The 8,567-nt window shown below is 33.7% G+C and overlaps 2 long non-coding RNA genes across 2 annotated transcripts; both read right to left on the reverse strand.

Annotated features, from left to right (window-relative positions):
- Positions 1 to 68: 68 nt before the first annotated feature.
- LOC148615152 (uncharacterized) lies at positions 69 to 1,119 on the reverse strand. Its single transcript, XR_015923834.1, has 2 exons — positions 980 to 1,119; positions 69 to 345 (listed from the first exon to the last, which is right to left on the reverse strand). It is a non-coding gene; the product is annotated as an uncharacterized LOC148615152 (long non-coding RNA).
- Positions 1,120 to 5,681: 4,562 nt separating this feature from the next.
- On the reverse strand, positions 5,682 to 7,983 carry LOC148615153 (uncharacterized). Its single transcript, XR_015923216.1, has 2 exons — positions 7,802 to 7,983; positions 5,682 to 5,917 (listed from the first exon to the last, which is right to left on the reverse strand). It is a non-coding gene; the product is annotated as an uncharacterized LOC148615153 (long non-coding RNA).
- Between the last annotated feature and the right edge of the window lie 584 nt (positions 7,984 to 8,567).

Raw genomic sequence — 8,567 nt, forward strand, 5'->3', positions numbered from 1 at the left:
GTACCTGGTCCATGGACAGAAAGAGATACTTTAGGTATCTAATTGTACACTGATATTTAAATAAGAGAGAACGTACTATTCATTTTAATGAAGCTTAATTATTGTGTTCAGTGCAGACATTAAATTGTCCATCTATGCCCTTCTGTACACTGTAAACCACAGGCGTTATGTACAGGTCGACAAGTGAAGTTTGGCCCATGTTGATTGTAGCATTGTACATCGCTCACACAGTGGAAGTGAAATGCCCCATTACATCCCTCCCATCCTTTATCTGGTTTATGTGGCCTCTTCCTCATAATCAGTTCTGAAACCAGTCTCCCTTCTTCTCCAGCAACACCAACCGTTCTAGAAGATTTAGAAAAAAATACAAATTTGCCTCGTTAACAACGTTCATACTGAGACAATGCACCCTACTCCCTCCCCAAAGAGCATACAGGAGAAATGATTGAAGTACTTGATTTTAAGGAAACTGTCCTAGCTAGTTCTCCTGGATTTTTGTACACTGGATGGAGGCATTTCATTCGAATTTTACCTGTAAAAGGTAACTATTACTAATTTTACAGAGTTTTTGGGTAGATGTTTGCAATATATACAATGTGTAAAATTGCCATCATATCTGAAGTCATTGAAACAGTCCAAAATAATGCATATCCAAATTTTATCACCAAATATACTTTAGATTATTCTAAGACGAACGATGCTGGCATGGATGACAATAAATCCGACGAAGTGTATAATTAGAAGTACTGGTGGGGACACATAGCGCTGCGTGATTATCAGTTCGTGGGAAAAAAATGCCCTTCAGAATCGTGTTTCACGGTACCATCAGACAAGAGTTTACGATAGACTTGATGGTTATGACAAAAATTTCCACTAGACACTGTCATTCGGAACAATGACTAGATTGCTAACCAATCTCATTATTGTACTATGTATATGTTGATATTACCCTGTTGAAAGTTCAGTACAGACGACCTACCTACTAATCACAAGTAGACTCAATATTAATGAAACGGAAACACAATAAAATCCCATTCGTCGTCCCATATTAACTCTGTTCTACTATCTAGACTTTTTTATTTAAACAATTACTATCTACATGTACTTTGAACTAGTTCCTTCTATGCTATCTTTAGAATTTTTTTTTCAGATATCACGGAGGTTACGCTTGCCTTTCATCGTTACTTTTCTGAAATAATAATTGATACCTAAAATGTTTATGTCCTCGTCATTTCTAATGGGGTATAGCTTTCATAAGACATGTCTTCAATAAAAAGAGTCCGCAATATATCGCTAGACATGTAAACCTCAACAAATTATTTCGTTTATATTTATAGTTCAGCAGGTAGAATTACACATTCAACACAAGTCTAATTGTTAGGATAATACTACTTTCCCAAGAAAAATATAAAAATAAAACAAACACACAAACATACAAACAAGACTCTGGTTCATCTGCTCACAAATTTGAGTTAAAAGTTCATTGATCTCCATGAAATTGTACTTTAGTGTTGCATATCACTAAGGTTGGATTCATCAATGATATTTATACCATAAAATAGTTTAAAATTTGGGCTCTAACGAACTGGATTAAGACCAGTTTTATGAAAACAGACAGTGCTTGTACATCATAGGATAATTTAACAATAAACGAACGGTAAACCAAACATAGAAATGATTTTTTATACACAGAAAAAGAAGAAAGGAAAGCACTATAAATGCATCCAATATAGAACCGAGAGCAAGAACAACCACGGAAATATAAACTACATGGCAAAAAAAATTAACATTTTTACGAATTCTAAAGAAAATGTTTACTTCTGTATTTCAACCAATTCGAGCGTGGTCTTAATGTATTTCATGCTTTAGATACCTTTAATGAATATAGTTACACATTCCTAACAGATATATTTGAAATGTGCATTTCAAATAGTTTTTTGTAACCCTAAATTATACATTATTTTGCGATTTAAAAAAAATGTCTACATGGTTATTTGACGTAATTTTAGTGCATGTGACGTTGGGTGGAGAGGAAAACATCCGCGACGTTTTTACTGTAAATATTTTTTTCTTCAATACCCACTCTAGGAATAATCAAACAACAAAAAAGAATATGCTTAAGTTGATAATAAACCACGCCAAATATGGATTGCCAATCTTCTGTTAAGAAGGAAATCAAAATAAACAAGTTCGCAAAAGCAGAATAATCACACAAAAAAAAAAAAAACAACAAAGAATAAATGATATATTGAAGGGTTAAAAATGAAAGAATCGATGCTAAGAAGTTGATATTTTAATGGTAAGTGGAACACATAAACGTGATTTGTTTGTAAAATACATGTATGTATAATAAGTACATGTAACCGTTACTAGTATATTGATGTCTGGACCTGCGGCGCACTGCAGCTGTGATTTATAGTTGCCGAGGAAAATGCAACAAAATGTGTTACAGACTATATACGGAACTGCGTAACATAATTCCCATATATAAATAAATTAAAGAATCAAAATTGCCTCACGATATATACAACTATATTGTACCAACGGTTTTCTTGCAACATACCAAGTTTTAGGAAATTCTGTTGAGTAGTTTCAGTGGAGTTGCAAGGACAATCTGAACTATTACCGACGGACGGACGGACAAAGTAACCCCACTCCTAGACCTGGCTGCGGAGGTAAAAAAATACTGGTATAAAAGCCTTGAGACCAATTGAACAGAGAATGACACAAAATGCAAATTCTAAGACAATTTTTTACGTTCAATTGATGTACATGTTTGTCAAATAAAAGAAAGGGCGGGCGGGTACATGTATGTGAAGTTGTAAAAAGTAATGGTGTAAGAGTTTCTTTGTTTGTTTTTTGTTTGTTTATTGTTTTTTTGTTGTTTTTGTTGTTTTTTTTGTTGTTGTTTTTTTTTTTTTTTGTTCATGTTTTTCTCAATATGCGTGTCTTAAAATATAAGCATGTGTGATCGCTAACTTCATTCTATTAATCAGACTTTATTTTGAAAAGCAACTCTTTGTATCTGTATTTTCGTCGACTTGATACAATAGACTGGACTTGATATTGTTGAACTATTAACTATTATTTAATAGCATGGAATAAGCATGGATGGATTTTTAAATGACTTTTTGTTATTTGTTCGTAGATTCGAAATTTTCTCACATAATGTGAATGTATTATGATTTAATTTATGCAAAAATATCGATTCTTTATTTTCAAATGCATTTTTAGCTACGCTCATTATTGGAACTCAAGTTCAGCAGGATTCTAATACCAAAGCAAAAACAGACCGTTAACACTTTTTATTTTAGACGAAACGTCATATATCTTTACCCTTTACGATATTAACACCGTGCGCGACGTCTTACAAGGTACACGGATTAAATACCTTTTTAGCTCACCTAGCCAAAAAGGCCATGTGTCATGATGTGAGTTTTTCTCATCACTTGTCGTCTGTCATCGTCGTCTCCTGTCGTCCGTCGTTAACTTTTCTTAAAAATCATCTCCTCTGAAACAACTGTACAGACTTTGACTAACTTGGTAAAAATTATCCTTGGCCTGTCTACTCCAAAAATTGTATCCGTAATGGTCTTTCGCCAAAAATATTAACGCTGTTACTAAAAATAGAATATAAGGGTATCGCCATATATTTTGGTTTATATCTCAAAAACCATAATAGATAGACGAAATATGAGACATCTTAGGCTCTTCGAAATTTTCAAGATAATCGATTAACTAAAATTGAGTTATTGTCCTTGTTTTGCTTCTTTTACGTGTTTTGCCTACTATTTAGAAAACGAAATCCGATTGATGATTTATATGTAAATTTGATTAAATGTTCAGTGTTTCAATGTCTATTATTGGTGCAAATTTCAGAAACAAATCTATAGATCCTTCTTGGAGTATTGGCCCTTGTCATTTTTTGACATTTTTTTATCAGTTTTTGCGCATTATTTAGAAAACGAAATCAGTTTGATGATTTATATAAATGTAAATATGATTAAATGTTCAATATTTTGATATCCATTTTCATTGCAAATTTCAGAAAAATCTGTTGACCCTTCTTGCAGTTATGGCCCTTGAAAGTATCATTATTGATGTTTTTTAATCACTTTGTTACCTATTATTTAGAAAACGACAGCAGATTGATGACAAATGTAAATTGATAAAACATTCAGTATTTTAAAATGTCTGTTTTTGGTAAAAATTTCAGAAAAAAATCTGTAGCTGCTTTTTGCAGTTGTGGCCCTAGAAAGTGTCATTTTGATAATTTTCCATGTTTTAGCCTTTTGTTGGCAAAACAATAGCCGATTATTTTGTGATGTAATTTAAAAAAAAAATATGTAAAAGTATGTAAAGCTCTATTATTGGTGCAAATTTGGGAAAAATCTGTTAATTGCATTTTTAATTATTTTTTTGCACTTTAAGCATTTTATTCGGTAAAAATAAGTAGAATGATGATTAATGTTTAAGTACCAGTCCTTATAAAGTTCCGACAGTGCCAATGGTAAAATGATTCATGGTGTAGTAAAACTCACCACACATACGATGGGTTTTTTTTTCAGTCTACATATGCTATATTTTAACATTACAATAACCATTCCCTTATCCAGATCTGCACTTTTGGGAAAAACACACATTCATCTCCCACTGAAATCAAACCAAATCAGGAACAATAACTTGCAAAGTGTCAATTTCATATACAATCTTTACAATTTTTATCTCAAAAGCACAACAACCAAATGAAAAACGAAGACTGGTTATGTGCTCAGTAACTGTTTCTGCCCAAGAAATGAAACTGAATTCAGTGGGTTATTGACATGCATGAATCATCTCCTGTATGATTTTATGAAGACTGATATTTAAATTATTTAAATGTTCAGTATCATGACAATTATCATCTGTGCAAATTTGGTCAAACGTGTTTGACCATTTTTAGGTTTTGCATGCATTCAACTTTTTTACAGCTATAAAACCAGGTGAGCGATTTAGGCTTTTGAGGGCCTCTTGTGTGTTTATACATTTTTGATATTTGGTAGAAGTATGGAAATTTCTCATTGCAATATCGAAATTTTTTTTGACCACGTCCATTATAGATTTTTTTTTAGTTTGACAACACTAATCACAATAAAAAATCAGAGATATAGCATGCTTGCATGTTGTGTTCATACTTGCCTCAACTGATCAGATACGAATTTTGTGGTCGTATAAGCTGCATCGTGAACCATTTTATTTTTGTTTTAGTAACATTTTTGTTTTACGTTCTTTTATTTATATAAAATTTATATTTATAACTTCGGCCCCAACATAAAATCCCACTCAATTACACGATTACTGTATCTTCCGTCCGTGCGAAAGCCAATGGCAGTCAAGCACGTTAACTACCCTCAGTCATTGCTGAATCAAATGGCCCGATTCTACAATCTTAAATTAAAATTTTATTTCAAACTTTAGTTTCAAGCAATATGAATGATCCATACATTTGACTTGAGTGCGGAATTGAGGAACAAATTTAAAATAAGAAACCAGACTAAGACTGTAATTCGTGAGACCTAACACCTCGTGACCCATTATACGCTTGCTATTTCTAGTACAACGAATTGAAAAGTTTCTATCATTAGAACTCCGGTGTTTCTTCGCAAACCCACTATTTGATCTGTAGTTAAAAAACAAATGCATTCGATATTATATTTTATTTATTTGTCATGCGTAGCACTAACAGCCGTACATCCTACTCCGCAGTGTGTTGCAATGCATGCGTAATTACTACCATAGTGGTGGACGCAGTAGTTGTCGCTATGACAGGAGACGTGGAAAGATGCAGTGCAGTCGTCCCATGCAACATATTTGCCGGGATGGTTTCTAGTCAAGATATGACGGAGTTTGCTACCTTCTTTTGGATTACCGTAAGCTCCTAGTAAAAAAATCCCAGTGAAGTTATACATTCAATAAGAAACTTAATTTAGGTATACTGCTTCAACCGTGCAATTATTAGTATATAGTGTTATGCATTACAGTAAAATTGCTAAGGAAAATAGATTCTTATTCAGTAATGAGTAGATTGAATTTTTTATCAACTCGAGATGGTAAAATTTAGATTTTGAACATGCGTGGTTTTATAAAGTGAGTGAAGAAATAATTTAAATTAGGAAAATAGGCTGTTTGGTTGACTGCTTATTGCTTATCGACCTCAGGCATATATTTCATGCATTTCAGGACGAAAACGATTGTCCAATCAAACAGATCTTACTTTGCTGTACTCCGACACACTGAGCGGATTGTAATTGTGCTTGCTCACAAAAAAGCAACAGTCCGCATCAGGGATTGATCCAGGCACTTTGAAAGGGGGTGCCAGACGGAGTTCCTCAGAAAAAGTGGAGGGGGTGTGCTAGGACATTATTCATTTGTTGTTAATTTTTCACATGCAATGGCAAATTTTCCAATAACAAAGTGGGGTGCTAACGCCCTGCACCACATCTGAATCCTCCACTGTGCATGTATAGGCATGCCACCTATGGCGCGGTATCAGGGTCAAAATATGTATTTATGCATATGCTTATATAATTACGCATATGCTAAATTCGATTTATGCATATGCTACAATCGAATTCTGTATATGCTTAAGATGCTTTCCTTGTAAAAAAACAGGTAGATCATATGATATGGAAGGCACATGGTAAATTTCTTATCCCATTGAATTTTTTGTTCTAATGTAATATATATATTTTATGTATGTCAAACAGTATACTTATTACTTTTGAGAAAGAATGCATTTATGATATGAAATGGGGGGGGGGGGAATTGAAAACAAAATTTGCCATGTGCCGCCCACTGCCTTGTTTTATGCACAGACCCTGTCTTAATTATCTAAACATATGTTTTATTCGAATTAATGCCAATTTCGACTTAAGCATTTGCATTAATCGAATTATGGAGTGCTTAAATATTTACTTTTAACCCTACTTTTCACCCTAATACCTCGCCATAGCCACCCACATGGACATAGTATTCTGACCCCAAGCCAATTAGTTGTCACTCAATAACCTTAAATACCGCGTGCTTGGCGGGGAACCTGTGACTCAATTTTAAAGTCTTTGGTGTGACTCGGCTGAAAGAGAACCCGTTTCTCTTTTCTTCTGTAGAAAAATTAGAAAAATATAAAATGGCAGGAAACTCTAGCAGAAATTTAATCACCGTCCAGTACGCAGTTTCTCTTTCTACAGTGAGTTTACTGTAACCTTCAACCTTTTTGAACTGGAATAGCCCAAATACCACTTTTGCTAAATGAATTCATCTATTGACTTAGTAATGATGGACCTAAAATTCTGTAGTCATTCAAATGGACACTTTCACTCGGGCAATATTTATCCTGGGTTATTCCAGTTCAACAAGGTCAGAGGTCACAGCCAACTCGCCTTAAATGTATCTGTTCTTTTCTGACGTATCATATGGTTATTTTATAACAAGGAACTCAGCATTATAGTTTTATACATTTTCAATGATATGTGCTGATAAACCAATATTATAAGGTATAAAGTTTTAACGGAATATTGGTCGATTAAACTGCGGAAACGAATTTCGTGAACGAATCAAATATGGATGAAGTGTGCATTCATGCACATGAATACGTGCACCTGCTTAATAAAGCATGTTGTTTACAGATAGTAAGACAGAAAAGTTGTTTAAAATTGAAATCTTAACTGAATTTCTTAAGCATTACACCATTGTAATTTATGTAAACATCAATAAACAAGCAATGAAAATCCAACGAAAAGCTAAATCATGTTGTAATACGAACCATGAACTAGCCCACAGACCAGGACAGAAATCGTTACAATCCTTGATGAAATCATTACCGCTCTAGCAATGAAGAAATCTGATGGTAGCCAAAGTGGTATGACATGCTTTTCACCGTGATAAGAAACTAGGACACAAACACAAATATTTAATCGGATTGAAACTCGGTTTGTAATACGTTTACGTCTCTGAGTTTCCTTATATAGAACTTACTCATAACATTTACGTCAAATGACAGCTCGTGGGCGCATGATTCACGTATTGTATGTGAATTCCAGACTGTGTTTTGTCTTTTGAAAGAGTGGGGTGGCCATCTATATATAGCTAGTACGACTAGCAGTTTTTATACCCCCACTTGTAAGAGGGGTTAATAGAGAAACGATCGTCCTTTCTTCCTTCCCTTCGATATACAGAGAAAATCCCATCTCTTATCCGTTACTCCTCCTACACTACTGGATGGAATTTAATGAAAACTTCACAGAAACATTACATATTCCAATTTTGACCTATTATAGATTTTGATCCAAATCATTTTGAGGTTTCACATAGCAAAAAAAAAAATGTCAGTACCTATCTGTTATTCATTACTCCTCATACACCATTGAATGGAATGAAATGAAACTTTTCATTATGTGGATCTTCTATTTTAGATTTCGATCTTAATTTGTTTTTTTTAGATTTCACATCAACAAACATAGACTTCACTGTTCACTAACGTGAGGGTAATTCTCTCAAGTTCTCTCCGAATGATAAAAAGTACATTGTAT

Source organism: Perna viridis, chromosome 6, assembly GCF_037379345.1.
Source record: "Perna viridis isolate PV_CMFRI_1.1 ecotype Kerala chromosome 6, ASM3737934v1, whole genome shotgun sequence".
Classification (NCBI taxonomy): domain Eukaryota; kingdom Metazoa; phylum Mollusca; class Bivalvia; order Mytilida; family Mytilidae; genus Perna; species Perna viridis.